This window comes from Vollenhovia emeryi, unplaced genomic scaffold (genome assembly GCF_000949405.1).
Source record: "Vollenhovia emeryi isolate VEMERY1.0 unplaced genomic scaffold, V.emery_V1.0 DF939144.1, whole genome shotgun sequence".
NCBI classification, from domain to species: Eukaryota; Metazoa; Arthropoda; class Insecta; order Hymenoptera; family Formicidae; genus Vollenhovia; species Vollenhovia emeryi.
The window spans coordinates 1,109,993-1,129,216 of NW_011967222.1; positions in this window are offsets into that span (position 1 = coordinate 1,109,993).

The following is a 19,224-nucleotide window of genomic DNA, read 5'->3' on the forward strand; positions in this document are numbered from 1 at the left end:
ATTATCCTTAAAAGTGTCAAAATAGTACCAAAATTTTTACTCGGGTGAATACTACTTTCGATTAGATTTCGTCAACTGGAAAGATTCCATAAGGAAGATGCCGCGCGTATTCACACGTCCGTCTGCAAAAAATTCCTGAATAACGTCCACGTGTGCCATCCGCACCGCGTACAATGAATCGTCGCCCGGCAGCGAGTTGTTTTATCACGCGCGCTAAGGCTAAGGACGATCGGCGAGGCAACAGCGACCCGGGCAGGATATAAAGTCACTCGCCAAGTGAGCGCGACGTTTATAAGGTACCCGCAAACGATATATACACCGTGTTAGGGACACAAAGAGCTCCACCAAAGAATATGCACGTGAGCACGTGGTTGCGCCGCGGTAATATCCGTGAATTACTGCCGGACGCCCCGTACTTCCCTTCTTAATTGGCGTCGCCAGGAGATTCGAGTTAACCCTTTGCGGCCTGATGTAAGGAAAAATATATTTGTGAAAAAGACGAACATTTATTGTACACGCAAACGCTTATAAATAAGCGTCATTCTACGGAAAAGAAATTAAATGTAATTCGCATTTTTCTGATGCTACATTTAGCATTCAATGACCCCCCCCCTTTTTCCCCGTCCTGTAAATTAATTTTACGCAGGTAGATCTCGGAAACAGTGAGGAATGGGACGTATATTCATATGAACAGTTTTGCTTGAAATGACCGATACTATCACCTCCTAGAATATGGATGTTTCCTCCTGGGACACCCTGTATATCTCGGTTATTTTTTCATACCTAAAAAATTGTTGCTGCAGTTGCAAGATCGTTTTTTGAGTGCGCGTGTTTTAAAAAATAACATAAATATTCAATTACCTTACAATCGTAACAAGTTCACAAAATAGCGTTCGAGGAACACGACAGCTCGTAGTGGTTTCACGAAGCCAAAGGGACGCAAAGGATTAATGCGACTAGCTGGCGAGCCAATCGGGGGGGAAAAGTACGTCGCTCCAAAAGTCGGTTACCTTCGCTTCTTTGTCTCGCTTTATCTCTCGATTTTTATCTGTCGCTTCATCGCGATACGAAACTGATCGCAAGGTACGTATTCGCTGTTAAGGTTGTGAGACGAGGAATGACAACACGAAGCGCAGAAAGAGGAAAATGCATGATCAACAGTGGTAGCCGGCGGCTAGGGCGAGAGGTGGTTTATGTGAATCGATCTCTCGGAATCGTAGCTGTCGTTCGCGAATATAATGCGGGTGAGTCGCAAAGCCGCCCGCAAACAGATTCGATCTGATCTGCGCATGATATCGGCGGATACCTATGGGCTCGCAAATAATGATTGTTAAACAAGCGGCGCGCGCGGCTACAACCGGCCATTTGGCGCAATGGTGCGTGCCGCAAGTGTTAAACTCGCGTTCAACTGCGCCTCGTTAAAAGCGCGGCAGAAATCCGCGGCTGATATATTTGCGCGCGCGAACATTTACAATGAAAGCCGATAACGATCGCGGGCGTCCTTTATCATTCGTATGGTGAAAATATTGTAAATCGCGCAATTTCCGCCAAGGAGAGTCGCATAATGCTATCGAGCGTTACGGGAAAAATTAATATTCCGCTTCTCGTCGTGTCAGAGAGATAATCGCGGCGCCTCCTCCAAGTGCTGCGAGTGAAGGTTTGCGTCAGGTAGACAAAGGAACTTAATTAACGTAACGTAATATAATAAAAGACTGACTCTCTTTCTTCATCGAGCTCACACGTCGCCTCCTCTTCCGACAAACGCGAAGCGCGCGCATCGTCCGTAAGCAGATCGGATCACGCACGCTTTTCACGAGTCATTCCACAGGTATCCTCCTGGTTGATGACTAAAGCCTTGTGTCCACGATCCAACTGTGTCCAAATTCTAGTTCCGAGATATGTGTAGCCAATCAACCTGCATCTTTTACGGAAAAGCTGCAAGCTGTTGATCGGCTACACATGTCGCGGAGCTAGAACTTGGACGCAGTTCTTGGATCGTGGACACAAGGCTTAAACCTTGCTAGAAATCGGTCCTAGATCTCGATCCAAGAAACGCGTAACCAAGCAACTGCAGCTTTTCTGTAAAGGTCTGTGTCGACACTATTCCACAAAAGCTGCAAATTGATTGGCATCGTGGACACAGGCAAGATGCAAGTTGATTGGCTACATATTTCGCCGACCGATTTCCAGCATTGTGGACACAAGACGTGGCTTTAAGAAGCACGAATCAAGATGAGCACTCTCTAAAATCGAGCTTACTATCGCGACGCGCACCTCCAATTAGTACGTCTTAACGCGCCGTGAGAACCTCTCGCGATACATATCGTCGTCGCTCTCCCCTCGGACACACGTTTCCCCGATTAACGAATATCTTCGCATATCCTTGGAACGGCAGAGTTAGATAGAAAAGCGAGATCAATCGACAATGGTAATTGCCACGTTCTCGACCCGTTTTCGCCGTCGCCACTCTTCCCACAAACGTCACACCTCACTGTCGTCATGCCAATCCCTGCCATATCTCCTGATTATTTCCACCGCTAACGGTAATGCGTAACGAACGTGAAATAAATCGCGGCGTGATTGATAGCGGGGAAGTCGTGCTCGTAACTCTCGGCAAACGAGAAGTCACTTCCTCGACAAATGGCATCTAATATATCATATCTGATAATTGGGCCGTCATCATTATTGACTTATATATTTTACGAGCGACATATTGTCCGCGGGATTAACCGCACGGCGAGAAATGGCGGATCGCGGAGACGCTCTAGCATCGCGCTCTTCGTGTGCGATCGTTGCCGTCGTACGTGGCTATTCGCGAGTCGTTGCTGCCCCCGATACGATGACGAGAGTAATCGATCGGCTATTCCCGGCGCGTAGGATCGCCGTTAAGACGGCTGGAAACTTTTGCCACACATGGTACGCGCGCGAGCAACAGGAGGTTATTTGCTAGATAAATCTCGGCCCGCCCCCTTGCATGCCGCGCTCTCGCGATACCCGATCGACGGTTCGGCCGATCGACTGAGTAGGCCTCATTCACGTGCCTTCACGAAGACCCGTACGCCTTCCACCTGATACCGCAGCGTGTAGCGACGAATGGATGGCCACCGATACCGCCGCGCGCGTTCAGCATCGATGCCTCCCGAGAGCGATTTTCGTCCGCGACGATTTAATTCGTTAATCGAAAATTAAGATCGTCGATATTTAGAGAAAAGGGGGCGGGGAAGAAAGAAAGAAAAGAAAACGGACTACGCGATCGACGCAATAGCCCGCTCTCCGTTCCGAGTCGGTTCGCCGTTTTTGCATTTTTGCATTTTGATACTTCCGGTTCTTTCTCCGCCTCGCCATATTCGGCCGGCCGAATTGGAGCGTGCACCGCGTAATTTGCGGACCGGCTTAATTGCGCGGCTTGTTAACGCGTGTGCTGAGAAACGCGTGCTGCGTTTCCGAGGGTATCTCGCTGGTTAAGCTACAATCGGTTTTGATTAACGACAAGATTTAAAAAATAAGAGAGAGAGAGAGAGAGAGAGAGAGAGAGAGAGAGAGAGAGAGAGAGAGAGAGAACGACGCTCTACGTTAAACGAATAGCTATCTCGTTAGGAGGACTCGCGGAGGACTCCGCCCGAAATGCCCGAGGACCGCAAAAGTCCTGCAATTTTGCGCACGCGATACACCGTGACGGGATACCTCTCGGTGCGATTGCACGGGGGGGAAAAAAAAGAAAGAAACGAGGTGTCATTCCTAGAGCCCATCTGGCGGAGCCTCGGTCACGTGCCAAGTCGATCTTTCTCCAACGGCCGCGTTTAACGTACGCCCGTATTTCCAATGCACGCACCTGATACCTCACAATGTCGCACTTGTTGCACGCCCTAGCATTACTCGACGCTAATTCGTATCCGTGACCGTTCGTTTCCTACGGTGACGCACGTACCGACACGGGAAATATCCGGTTATTTGATGGGGGTGGCAAAAATGCGCGGGGACGTCCCCCATACACCTGCTGCGAGCTACAAATGGTCGAGTTTTTAGACCTGGACGCCGCGCCGTGCGACGTGGAATTTGAGTTATTTCTTCCCGCGGCCGTTTATCATCGTGTCCTTTCCGTACGCTACGTACGTTGGAATTCGAGGGTACTTGGAATTGATAATTGCAACAATGTTCATCTCGGAGAACCTTTGTTTTTCAGTGCCAATTATCGTGCGCTTTCAAGTCAAATTATTTTCCAATTTGTGAATCATTGTGAAAAGCCTCGCAACGTACGCACTTAAGCACGCACACACGCGCGCGCGCGCACGCGATCCTAGATCTACGATGTAAAGTTGTTTTCCATCGAATACGCAATCCGGTTGTCCGCGATCGAAAATGCGAACGCGATTGGCAAAGCCCTGCTTAAGTGCAGGATTGTGTATAGGATATACAGCCGTCGTCAACTCACCGGTTGATCGCCGACTCTCGCTTATTACGCGTACTATTACACCCGCCAACACTGTAGCAGGCACAATGTACGAGCCGCCGAACGGACGGCGGAATAGTTTCCCACGGAAATTTCCGGCAATTTGCGGGACGTCCCGACGTGCGTCTACGTCGTACCAAGGTCGCTTATACAAGGCGCCGTAACACTTTCTCGGTACGCACCGAGCGACGCCGAGGCGTTGCAGTCTTTTTGAGCCCGTCCGAAGAGGATCCGCAAATTCGCGCGGGCTCGACGGAACAAACGCGCACTGTCAGCACTTACGACCGCATATACGTCGCCATCCTTTCGTGGCTCTCCCGGCGTATCGCGCATCAACTTATTTTTACGCGTCATTAATTGCTTTGTTGTACAATAAGTCATTAACCGACGTAATGCGTAACTACTGTTTGAAGCACAATACTAGAATGCACGGTATCTCTTATGGGAAAGTCTCTCGCAACGGAGTGAGAAGATTTCGAGGGAAATTTCTTTTACACCCCTCGGGAATATTACACACCTTAGGAAACCTGAAAATTTTACTTTGGAGAAAAATAAGACACGCGAAAAGTAAATTTGGACACTAAAAACTTTGCTCTAAGGTAAACTTAAGACTTACTTTACGGGCCAATTTCACAAACGTCGGTTAACTGTTAACCAGAGTTCAGCCAACTCCCTATCTTCTTCTATCTTGTGCTCTAAGAAGAGACAGAGAATCAATTAACCTTCGGTTAGCAGTTAACCGACGTTTGTGAAACTGGCCCTAAGAATTTAAAAGGAAACTTTAACGATTGTGAAAAGTATGCGATATGATTTGTAATACCGCGTGCGGTTTTCTTCTTACGAAAAAGCGCCATCTATGCCGCGCGGCCCTCTAGCGGGAACTTCGACAGGCTTGGCTGTCTAAAAATTACTCCAAAATTTCTTAAGTAAGCTTTTAACTTTCTTAAGCAAGCTTAGATTTGTGAAAGATTATTAAAAAACTTTAATTTCATTTAAAGTAAATTTCCCCAAGGGACCCTTTACGCGGCACGTCGTTTCCTCGCGCGATATGTAATATATTTACAGGCTCTTTAAATCACGCCGGATGACCGACGTTGCATGGTACAAGTTTGCGAGACCAGCGAGATCGGCCAACTTGTCGCGGGAAACCGTCAAGTGTTTCGTGTGCGCAACAAGGGGTGCCCGAGAGTACGTTACTTCGACGTTGTAAATAGTTTTAAATCGGAGCACCGCAAATATATCACATTTGACGTGCGAGCATTCCTCGTTGCGCCGCATGATGCATCGCATGCTGCCGCACCGCGAGTCGACACACACAGTGGGGTAAGGGAGGACATTAATTATACGCGTAGTTCCACCGAGCAATATGTAAAATAATATGCAAAATGAGAAAAACTTCGGAGATTTATCTTGCGGTTTTACGTTTGAGGTAAAAGCTCATTGGAGTGTTGCGCGTCTTTGATATTTCATGGAATACGCGCAATTTCCGTCGCATCATAGGGCGAGACTTTCTCAGCGTTTCTTGCCGAGCGAAACTATTAAAGAATATATTTGGCAAAAATCGCGATCGTGTTTACACATCAATTAACTGTCTTCGTTAAGCAACAGTTTTTCCACTTGCGCGGCAATGTTGAAAAATGTTGGCATGAAATGTAAGACGACTGCTCTTTACGATCGTAATAACTTTTCATAGAACGTTAAGTATCGCTTTTTCTATTGCGAAATCGTGTTAAGTTAACGCGTAGCTATTACACTATCAAACGGCAATGATTTACGAGGATCGATCTGTCAGTATATCTTTCCCGAACGCACAGCGATTTTAACCACTGTGGTTTAGCGCAACGGAACGTGTTTTACGATTAAAGACCGGTTGATAGATATTTGCGAACGGCATAAATATTCTCAGAGCGTAGCGTTAAACATACAATAGCCGAGATTTTGCGATGGCGAATCTTTCAAAAGTAACGAGTGACGGAAAGATCCTGCTTGATCGTGCCGCCGTGTAAGCGCTCATAATGAAAGCACCTGCTTTAATTAATTATCAGCCGATGAAGCATGTCTAATTAAATCCTTAAGAATATTGTAAAACGAGTGGGCCATGCCTTTATTTCTCCGGCGATGTCGGCGACGCGGTTTTGCGAAAAACTTCTCGGACGACTGTCAAGGCGATTAAGTCACCTTAGCTTTACGATATTGGCTATGTCGTCGCGATAGAGTTGTCTATATCGGAATTTTACCATTGCAAAAGCACATCCAGAATCTAAGATGCGAATCTAGAGAGGCGAATATTTCTTACCGCGAGATACCGCGCGAGAGATCGTAAAGTTTTGTTCCCCTGGTAAACAAGGAGCGAAGGATCGGTCATTGGCAAACGAAACGGTCGATTTGGAATACCTCCGATAGATTTACAGGCCATAAATCACGATTTGGCGGGACAAAAGGCGAGGAATACGACGGCCGGAACGCTAAGAACTTATTCACAGCTACGGTGCAAACGCGTCATCGCTCCCAATAATTCAATAAGCGATACGGCTGTAATTATTCCGCTCGTCCGATGCAATCGGCCCTGATTGAAGTTAATCGCGCGGCATAAGTGCGCGTACAGATGAAGCGTAACGGCAAGAAAGTGTACACTCTTGTACCTTGCTGTCTGATTGATACAGATGACTACATCCGACTGATGCGCGGAGTCGTGGAGGGAGATGCGCGGAAACAGGTTCGCGGGTACAGTCTTACTCTGGAAAAAAGCATTTTCACTGCCGTAGCTAATCATGGTTTGCTAAAGATATTTTGCCGCCGTGACTATACATTTCTAAACCACAGCAAACGGTTTGCCGTCGCACCTAATACAGTAGGCACAATAGCAAATTTAGTTATCACAACCAAATATTAGCTGTCCATATTTTACAACTGAAATGTAGTTGCCACGTGCAGTTTTTAGCTACGGTAGCGACATTTTTCTTTCCGTGTATTCATTAATGCCTGGACCTGCGTTTTTATCATCATTTCTCTCACCTATACAAATCATTGTGAGTGTCAGGCTGCGTACGTGTACTATCACAGATTTCTATAGAAGCTGTGTGAACTACAGTCTGAAACTTATCGATGTAGAGATGGGACTAAAGATCATGAAAATGTGAATCCTAGCAAAAGGTCCAGGCATTAATGAACAAGCCTAATATTACTTATATGCCTCGGTGGTCGAATTGGTTGAGACGCCCGCCTAGTGAAAGGGAGGTTCAGGTTCAAACCCCGGTCGAGGGTAATATTTTTCGCAATAAATTTAAATTATGAAATATTTAGACACTGCCACACGTAAAATTAGCCTAAGACTGTTCACGCGTCGATGGAAAAAAAGGGGGGGGGGCATTCGAGCAATCGACATCGGCAACAGGTGCGCCCCGGAGTTATGGGGCTTGCGGGTGGATAAATTTGAGGACGCACGCGGACGAACAAAATGCATTTCGAATATCTGTAGCGGAAGAAGGTAAATTACGGTCTCGCGGGCATTCATAATCTCTCGGGAGATAACGTTTCCGATTGTCGTAAATCAATTTCTCGATGTACCGTATTAATGCTACGTTTCGAAACAAGTGTGACTAGCATTTGATCCGACGCACCTATGTTTATAAATATTTAACAACCTGTTGGAGCGAATCGCTCGCGCTTGTTGATTTAGGGTTATTAACTACAGAAGCGTAAGTGGCTAAATGGCATCTGAAATACGTTGTGATAAATGGATCCTTCGACTACGCGTCCCTATCACGATCTGAAGCGAGAGAACGGAATTATCAGCGGATACGCGCTACAAAGGTATCGACAGTGTAATCGTCTCCTGTTAACGGTTTCTAACAAGGGAGTCGTATAAAAATAACAAAAGAGTAGGAGCGTCTCACTAAAAGTTAAACGACTGGTTACCCACCGCGTGATAAATGATTATGCATGTGCGATTATACAGGACTGCTGTGTGCACTGTTCTACCGCGTGATCGGTAAACAAGACTGTGTATAATTGCGGCTAGCTCGAAAGCAATAACAAAAGTTGCAGTATTCGGTACAATATTACCGCGTGGATATGATTATTTGTTAAATATTATCTAGATATTTCGCTTCAGACGACTCGCGATATTAAATGTATTAACTACACCGAGAGAATTTTCCCTCAAAATTTATCCTGAAAATCATGTAATCGTGGAACAACACAGCATTTTCAAGAACTTTACGAGAGTTTGTCGAAATTTTACCACACATTTCACTAGTAATTATATTTAGTTTTGCTAGTAAAATATATGATAAAATTTTAAAAAATTCTCATAAAGTTCTTCGAAATGCCATGTTATCCCTCACTTACATAATTTTCAGGGTAAATGTTGAGAGAAAAACGCAACCTGTTTACAGTGGCGATTATGACGCTGGTCTAATGAGATCCAAGTTCAAATTCGACCAAAAATAGTCGGCGAAAATTTCATTGCCACCTCTCGGAAAAAAGTGACAATCTAGAGAATATCTTGCATGATGATGTCTCTATACAATTGGGGTTGAGGTGTCAGGGTGGTAAACCTCGCACTCGTTAAAAAATTAATATACTCAAGATGTTATAAACCGATGTGTGTGTGTGTGTTGTGTGAGAGAACTACACTTTTCCTAACAGGGCAATCGTTATTATTCGTACATCATGTATAAGCTTACTTAGAATACTTGTATGACGAACAGGTCGATGTATAATACTCGTATAAATACTCTCTAAGTGAAATATAGGAAATCAAATCAATTATGAGAAATTGTCACGAAATAGTCTAGTAATCGTGCTAAAGTTTTGCATGATATTTTTTGTATAATTAATAAAATAAAACGTCGGATTATGCAGAACGGATTATATCTTTTTTAAATATATACATTGATAAGTCAGTGGCCTGTATATCATTTTACGAAATGTCTATCTTAGATTAGCTCGAAAATCCAGGAAATGTCAGGGGGGCTCGATTAGGCTCGCCCGCTGTGCGATACTGACGGCAATGCCGTCATTTGGCCGGACCGTTTATGTTCGGTAGTGAATTAGAAATTAGTCGTTACGCATTTGCATACCGCACAGGTGGCCGGCCGGCCGGTTGCCGACTGTTTTCATGATAAAACGAGTTTTCGCGCGAAAAAAAGAGAGATTGTACGCGACGGCTCGCGAACCAGAGCGCAATAAAGATTCATGAACTGTGTGCGTCGTGACAGTAACAAATGTATCTAAAAGCCACGTAAGTCGATCGAAAATCTAAAGACACCTGTCGATTAGTTGCCGAGTACGATCGCCTACGCGACATCTAGGCACTGTAATGAATCCCGCTCGCTGAAAGAAACGAAAGCAGATGGAATAAAGCGCGGTAGAAAATCGCAATATTCGCGAAGCCTACTCGGTGAAGAAACTCGTACGTGCTTCACGGTGATTCGAATAGTGATTATATTGCGGTAGCGAGTCCACGCCCGTCGGATCGGCTGAAGATTAAATGCCATTATTGTTAATCCGAAAGGCCCATCAAAACGGGGAAAGCTGGTCGTTTAACGAATTCCGTTTCCAGTGCTGAATCCGCGACTCCGGCCGCACGGCCACCGCACGCGGAACGTTACGTCGCTACGCGAGCTACTAGCGGGTCCACCCGCCTCCAGGCCGCTCACGGCTCTCGCGAAATCTCGCGAGCTCCCGCGAGCTCCCGCGAGCTATCGCGACGATGGCTCGCCCGCGAGCGGAATAGACGCGCATAGTGAAGAAGCGGGCGCGCAATCGGGGCCAGGTGTGGCGCGCACGCACGGTTGCTCTCGCGCGTACTCTCGAGCGAACGCGAGCGTGTACGCAACGTCGCGCCGGCCGGCTCTACCCTATAAATAGATCCGAGAGAGCTACCTGTACCACGCGCGCGCACGGCAGTCCTGCACGCAGCGCAGCGCAGTTGCGAGACGCGGTGCGGCGCGGCGGCTCCGTGCTGCGCACCACATGCGGCGAGAGCGCACGCGGCGCGACCGCCGTCGCCGGGTAACTGTATAACCACCGCGGCGACGACGACGCGGGCCGCTCCGCAATTAACCACCCGACAGTACGCTCTCGCTGCCTGATACAAACAATACGGGGAGAGGAGCCGGATAACCGCGATAGGCAGCCCGCGATCCAGTCGATCATCCTTCAGATTGCATTCCGCGCGATGTATTCCGCCCCGGGTTCGTCGCGTCTTCGACGACAGTCCGGGATCCATAACGGGTCTCGACGGATTAGATGCCTATCGGGAAGCAGACGCGATCGATTCACTATCGATCGGTACACCGTGTCATATCCGCTGCTCATAAATTATCCGTAATTCCAGCGATTACAGCTGATTGATTGGGAGAGGAAACTACCTACATCGGAGTCAGTAATATCGAATGTGAAATGATATGAAAATAATAATCCAAGTGCGACGCTATCCCATACGATCGCGTTCGTATCTGTACACGATAACGTGCGCCGCACACTTTTCATCATTCGAGCGCTAATTAATCTTCGCGTTCGCTCGCCAATTTGATAATGCTATAATAGAGGCGTTAACATCTACCGCAGTGTTCGCCGGTACAGACTATAAAAAGCCCTCCGAGACCGCGACGCAAAGTAGAAACGCGATGACGCCTGGCTCGATATCAAACTGCGATCTGAACGCGCGAGATTGACAGGCACTACCTGCGTTAGAACGATCGGGTTTTTGAGACAGATCATTATACCCAAACCACATTCCCGGACTCGCGACGAGAAGACATAACGGCGCGACAGATAATGGCAAGGTGGAGTCTTCGGCGGTCGCCGAACCACGCGCGAAATACTTGACCGCGTGTTGAAAAAAATATATATTTAAACAGAAAAAGCTGCCAATGCCAGCGCGGTCGTTATGCAGACGGAGAATGTTACTCGCAAATGATTGCGTCAATGGCCGCTCATTTTGCAACACCGTAAATTCTCAATGCGCCGCATTAGAAGACAGAACGGGCAGTCGGAGCCTGTCTTATCCCATGATTGGATAAGTATTCAAAGCGCGCTCCGCGCGAGTAATAGTCCTAAAAGTGGAAACCTAATTACACAGCGAGGTGGAGATGATAGTGTGCTCTAGCTACCAATCGCGCGATTTCTTCGCGAAGGTGAACGTTATCTCAATCGGATTGCGAGACGAGCGGAACGTGACGTGTTACGGATTCGCAGCGTCATCGGAGAATCGCGCGCGACGTGCGCGATTCGATCGAGATTTCCGCGGCAAAAAGTACGAGAACGCGCAACAAAAATAGAAATCTCACTGCGATATCGCGAGAAAGCCATCTAAGAAAGTCCTAACCGATTCTGCCGCGTGTCCTGAATGTGATATATCCGAGATACCTAAATAAACGAACGGATATGTGTACCAATAATTGACAAACGGAAAATGTGTCCTCGCCCGTTACGGGAGTAACATTTCATCGGTATACGCGAGTATCCGCAAAGTAAAACACAGTATTCTCGAAAACTTGAGAACTGTGTTCACGTATAGCTTACTTAGCCAACGTATTATTTTTGCATGGGACTTTCCCCAGGTATCGGGCCGACGTATAGATTATTAAATGATTAGATAGTCCCATCTGCGTTGCACCAACGTCGCTGCTCAGTATTTTATTTGCGCTAATAGTGACAATCGCTTACGTTGCAACTCTGTGGCTGCCTCGAACGCGTCGTCATTCCTGGCGCGGAGGAACTATTGAAATTCTCGATCGAGCCACTTGCACTTGTGGATCTGCGCCCTCTCTTCCTCGTAGCGGAATGAGTTGTAGGCTTAGACGTGGAATGACGGTAGGAAATTATGCGGATGTCCAGCTGGGATAATGGCGCCCGCGACAAACCATCGTCTCTCAAGTACGATTGGCTTGAGATTCCGTCGAGTCTCCGCTGACGGATGTTATCTATGATCAATGTGTGAACATATTTACTACATTGACATTCTAGGATAAAAGACCGTCGAAAGATGTGTCGGGAATGAAGTCGAAATAGAGAATGAATCCCAACGATGCGACCGGCTAGAGTCCCATGAATTGTCAAGGGATCGATCGGTCAAAAGAGTAGAAAAAAATTGAACTAGAGAACAGGCAAGCTTCTTGAGTAGCGGATCAACTTTTTTGGAGGCAGGTCTCTGGATCGCTATTAATGCGCATATCGCTACTGTTGACAGATGACGTGCTATTATCGATTCTAATGATGATGATTTCGTCTTCTATTTAAGGCGGCACGAGATCGCCGTCACCGCTATCAACTGTCAACCCATGTTCTCTTAACTGCCAACGACTTTTGGGCCGACCTTAACGAGTACCACCTGACGCCACAACTGCCCCTAAGAAGGCAGTTGTCTTCGGGTGAACGTACAGGGTGGCGGCAGTAGGTGAAAGACACAAGGGTGGAAACACGGGGCAGATGCCGCTTGTGTACGCGATTAGAAACGAATTTTTTCGAATAATGGGCCGGGGGAAGATGGACGGGCGAGTTTGCATCAAGCGCATCGTCCGCCGATCTTATCCCCTTGATGTAAAGATATCGTTGTCGACGTTCCTCGAGAACCGATGCCGTTGTCGTCAGGAATCAAACTTCCGAACTTTATACGCGATTAGTAGTCGGTCCAATTAGCGAGGACACGATCGTACATAATAAGGAAAATTTGATCGGCTCGGTGATACAAACGGCGATCCCGGGACCACCTTATTACATATTCGAAGATCAATCGCGGGACATTGTCGGGACACCGGTTCGCGTGATCACTTTATCGACGAATCTTGGCGGATCAATTCATGGGCCGATTAATCAACGGATTACTTCGGTAAAAAGTGACACGCGCGGGCCCTTGTATCTTATCGACGTAACCATCTGGTTTGACGAAAGTGATACCTTCGGCAACGTAACAACCGACGAACACGTAATGGAAGGGGGCACACGTTTGCCGAGGAATTGGCAAACGGGAGTCCGATCGTCTTAAAATTAATAGGGCCAATTTTGTTTGAGTAACGCCCGCAATGCCAACGGTAATGCCATCCATGTTTCACCCCTCTGACGAATAATTGCGACGCGATGATGATCTCTAATTTACCTGCGATTATATCGAGCCTACGTAGCGCACGTACGTTTGTACATACGTATATTTCATTGCGTGATTGCGCGAATAGAATTCTAGAAAGAAAAGCAAACGGACCGGAATGCGAAGTTCACCGCCGACGGGGAATATCGGGAAGGCCTATCATTTACCTCGCTTCCTGACATATAGGTACGTGCATCGGGAGGCTCACGCCACGAACTCGGAGCAGAAAAATTCGGATTCCCGAAATGTCGCACGTAAATATCAGTTTCGCTATCGACTGTCCGAAAAGCTCGCTCTGTATATTCACCTATTTTAATTCTCTCAATCTCATCCCATACTTCCGCCCCCTGGTCGGCGTCTTCGCACAATGTACGTGTATCGGGAAGCTCACACCACGAACTCGGAGCAGAAAAATTGGGACTCCCCCGAAATGTTTAAGTCGCACGTAAATAACAGTTTCGCTATCCACTGTCCGAAAAGCTCGCTTTTCCTCCGATTAAAAATTAGACACGCGATTCTGCGGCTGCCGAAGAAATAAGAAAAGCATGGCGCCGGAAGCTCTTGGCGCGGTAATTTATAACGCTCCTATATATCCACCTATTTTAATTCTCTCAATCTCATCCCATACTTCCGCTCCCTGCTCGGCGTCTTCGCACAATGGGAGCCGTCGGCTTCGCGGATCGTACTCCTCTCCGTTCGAAAATCATGCCCGTCACTTTTTGCGCTGGGCAACTCGCCAGTCATTAGCCACGCCGGCAGATCTATCATTATTGCGTACGAGCGTCTATCTGTAATTGGCGAATGTAAACACAGAGTGTAACCCGCTGCGCGTGTGTGTCGGTAGGTGGGATCTGCGACTGTATGCGTGGTTTACGTACTGGTGACCACAGAATGTTGCCCCATTCAGGATTTTCAAAGGGAGAACACACGTGATATTTTTTTGTGATACGCGACAAGTCGATCTATTATATAAGTTTAGAATTTAATTAGCCTGAAGCGTCGTAGTTTAAATAGTTGATCGAAAACTATAAATAACAACTGATTGATGAAGAACAGAATTATTAATATTCATCATTATGGAACTTGAACGAAAAGGATAAAGAGGAAGATGCACATCAATATTCTAATCTAAATCTAAAACTCACCCCATACACTTGATCCCTGCGCTCTCTCTTTCTCTCTCTCTCTCTCTCTCTCTCGCTCTCGCTCTCATACCCAATACACATCTCTACTCCGTTTATAAAACTGAATAATATTCCCGGGAGAGATATGAAACGTTATTTCTTAGCATGTTCGTCTTCCATTTATCACGGAAAGCAAGGGCAACGTTTCCGCAGTAATGAAGTAATCTCTCTTTAAAATCTATAAATATTCAATATGCGCGGGATATTTCATTCCTCGCAGAAATCTAATAAACTCGACAAGATAGATTGGCCGAACGATCTGTGCCTCGCGACAGTTTCGCGCAATCCAGCGAGTCGCGATAAATCATCACCGCGCCGGCGATAACGACGGTCCTCTATCGTAGCGTCAATGGGAAGAGTTACTTAGTCCAACGAGCCGAGCTTATCTGGCGAGTCTCACCTGAATACGAATAGCCTCGTCGTCGTCGTCGTTGTTTTCGTCGTCGTTGTCGTCGTCGTCGTGAACGTGGTCGTCTTCGCCGTCTGGTTATATCCCTCGGTTATCTCCTCGCCGGGCGTTGAAGTCTCTCGAAATTGCGCTCACTGAACACCCCGCGGCGGCTCACTTCACCGTTCGGGTGGCCCGTTGCACTGTTCACAGCGGTCTCTCATACCCGCACACGTGTAAATTGTCACGGCACCACCTGAATCCCTCTTCGACGACCTCGCTGACTCGCGGATACTGCGAATTAGTATATCTCGAGAGAACTTTCAAAGTGGCAAAACACCGAAATTCTGAAGCGATTCTCGAATGGTTCTCGACGATGTTTAAGGGAGCCTCAGGATTCCGATAGAAACATCGTCACCCTGACAACGTTGTAGCTCGATGCAGCCGGGCGACGTGGTCAATCACCGTGGATCAGGCGTCCATTAAGAATACCCGGCTCGTTGGTCACCGTTGCCGTGCGAAACCTTCCGGATCGCTGATCCCGCTGATCGCGTGCCTGGACGCGTGGTGCTCACGGGTGGGGGTGGCGATGTGTCGTCTTGGTGAGAGAGGCCAAGTCACGGGTCTGCGATATATCGGCTATGATTTTTGACGGAGTGGCGATCGGCAGTCGGTTTAGTCGCGATTAGTCGTGGGTCGGGGATACACACGAACGTCGTAGACTTCTCGCGTCGAAATCGAATGATACGAATGAAAACTTGTATTTTCGTTCACTTTTTTCCCCATAAACTCGTTCCGATCTGCGGTTGGTGTACCTCGAAGATGGAGTCCTGCGATCTACCTCGGATTTTCCATCGTCGAAACAAGGTGTCTTCTTTGGACTCTTTAGAGGATCCCAGGAAACATCATCCTCTGCACGGATTGTCGAAGAATACACCCCGAGCAGTAGCAACGCGTTGACATCTACCAACATCCGAGCAAAGTCGCGATTCGATTGTCGGCGAGTGACAAAAGAGGCAGTCGGGCCCCCTTGAGCAAATCTGTCGCGAGGAATAGCGCTGGGGATACCGAGAGGACAGGACACCTTCGCCTGTACAAGTCCAAAATTTCGTCGCGGTCGATGGGTGACGACGCGGCGCGCCGATGCGTGGAGGGCGAGTAGCCGGGGGTCTTACGCGTTCGAAGTTGGGCCCGCGCGCGTAACGTCGCACCGGTCTTAACGTCGTCGTGTCTACGTTCGTCGTTCTACCTCGTGGAGCGTGCAGCAGGAGGCGTGCTGTCCCGGACTGGACTAGCCTGGGCCCCTGGAGTAGAGAGGGCCGGTCGCGCTTCACCTCCGCTTCGCCGACCTCCCTCCACCGTGCGCCGCGTCGCTTTAGGTGCCCCTCTCTCTCTCCTTCTGTCGGTCTAGCGCGGGGCCCTCTCCCTCTCACCCGGGGCCTTCGTGTGCCGTGGCGGAACGCCGCGCTGCTTACCTGTCTCTCCCTCTCCCTTATGCCGCGACCTCTCGCGATATCAGTGGGCCGTGAGCAAGAGAGACGAGAAGCGAGCCGAGAGAGAGAGGGGGAGAGAGAGGAACGGAGTAAGAGACGTTTAGCGCGGGAGAAGACAGGAAGAGGGAGAGAGAGAGAGAGAGAGAGAGAGAAAGGAGAAGGACGGAGAAAGAGAGAGGTACGATGAAAAAGAGGCCCCTCTCTTTTCCCTTTCCCAGTCTTCTATCGCACACTCGTACCACGACACCCCCACCGAGATATGACAAGAGGATCCTTCCCGTCCTCGTCATTCGGGAATCGAAGGAGTTTCCCGACAAGTTTGTCGATAAAGATAGAAGATAACGAAAGAAGTGACTCTGTAATTATCTCGGAGCTAATCGTGTCATTTGCTGAGAAAGCTGGTAACGTAAAAGATATCTTATGTATAGCGCTGGCTATTTTAGTAACGCGGGAATAATAGCTGTTACAGCAATAAAAATCATCTGTAATAACTAGTGCTGCGATCAAGCTGAATTCATTTCTTGCTCGTTGTAGATAAGCGAATAAGTTGGCCGAAAGAAATATTACACGGCTATATTTGTCGCAATGTTGCGCCAGGCACCGCCATGACAAATTAACAACAATGCTATTAGAGATACTGATTTTTTGCCGGTGCATTTTATAAGGCGAGAACAACACACTGTGCTAGAAAGGATAAAATAGCCATTTAAAGTCGTATCCACAATGCGAATCGACGTACCTAATGTGCCATGTTTCCTCGGCTTCTAACAGCCGTCGGAACATTTATAACGTTAGACTGGCTTGAGCATTGAGGTCAATGATGGGTGAAATTAAAGCATCGATCATCTCTCGAAAATATGATAAATTAGAAATATCGACTCACGTCGAATATCTTCTCGGAAACGATCAGAAATTCACTTCTTTTCTCTCTTTCCCCGAGATATTTTACCGCGCCATTGAACAATATTAATTAACGAAAGAAATAAAGACCGGCAATTATTACTCGCGGAATCCACTTGTTCCTTTCAGGTCCAGCACGACTGCTATCGTTTGTTAGATAGCTGATCTTGGGTTCGCTGTCAACAAATGGTACCGACCGGAAACGTCAAAGTAAAGTCGCGTATCGAGCCTCTTTGCGACTAAAATATTCTGCGTGAGTATCGACGAGATTCCGTCGAAAAGAAACTCAAGACGCTCGGGTAAATGAGAGTCGCGAGCAATAAGTCGCGGTTCAATCGTCATTTAAGGAGAAAGCGTCTCGATCCGCCAAAGAAGAACGTCTTATTCCAGATATCATTTAACTTCGGCCGCAGTTAAATAACAGAAAGCGGTAGGAATTTTCCTCCGCTTGTCTACGCGAGGATCTACGGAGGCCGAACAAATTTCTGATCTCATCCGCGCCGCCGATGTTTCATGCTACACGTCGGTGTGGCGTCGGTGGCGACAGAACGGAAGACGGCTTAATGATCGCCCGTTTAATTACGGCGCGCATCACCGCCAATCAAATCCCGCCGAAAAAGTCCGTCGTGGCGATCGCGCGGCGGGATCCACCAAGTTCACACCGTCACCGTTATGGGCGGAACCGAGAGAGCCGGAACCACGCTTCCTGCACAGAACAAAACTTTCCTCCCGCCCTCCCGCCATCGCCGCCGCCGCCGCCGCCGCCGCCGCTGCCGCCGTTGGCTAAATTGAACTTTGGACAAAGTTGCTGCATGCAGCCGCGCTTATATTATGCCGAAGCCAACTAGCTACGAATCAACGCCCGTTCCTCTATCGTCGAATCGCGCGCGTAGGCGTGTGAAACGGAAGCGAGTTAAATTCGGTACGCGGCTGACCCTAGAGCTGTTGGAAGTCGAGCAAGACGCTGATTGTGGGCGCAATAATCTCATTGTCAGCCGTAATACCTAGAGATGGTCCTACTTGTGGCTCATCCGAGTGGAGAAGTTTATACGGGCATTTTAGTATGACTGTCATACTAAGGACCAGTTTTACAAACGTGAGTTAACTCCTAACCGAAGATTAATTGATTCTCTGTCTCTTCTTAGAGCACAAGATAGAAAAAGATAGGGAGTTGGCTGAACTCTGGTTAACAGTTAACCGACGTTTGTGAAATTGGCCCTAAGTATGGTTTCGGTATGATTTCACTACGATTTTTAACCGTCTTCTTATGTAGAAATGGCGTCCGAGTTCATGAACGGTCTCAATACGACGATCTTTGTCCATTTATTTACTCACTCGGGTGAGCCGTGGATAGCGCTGTTCGATTATCTATCGCGGCATTGTTAATACACTCGTGTGGTTCCTCCGCATTTGAGGGGATGCTGAAGTGACTTTGCACTTTTCTGCATCTAGAACTGTCCATTCATGAAAACGTTTGTCAAAACAATTATGTGGCTTTGTGCGCAGACCGACAGTGTTCCACTAATCAGACTAAAGCAGAGAACAGCGCGGTATCGTTAAAACTAAGTTTAGAAGCCTAATAAAAAAATCTATTCACTCGAATGAGTTATAGCAGTGAATAGATTTTTTATTGGGCTTCTAAACTTAATTTTAACGATACCATGCTGTTCTCTGCTTTAGTCCGATTAGTGGAACACTGTCGGTCTGTACACAAA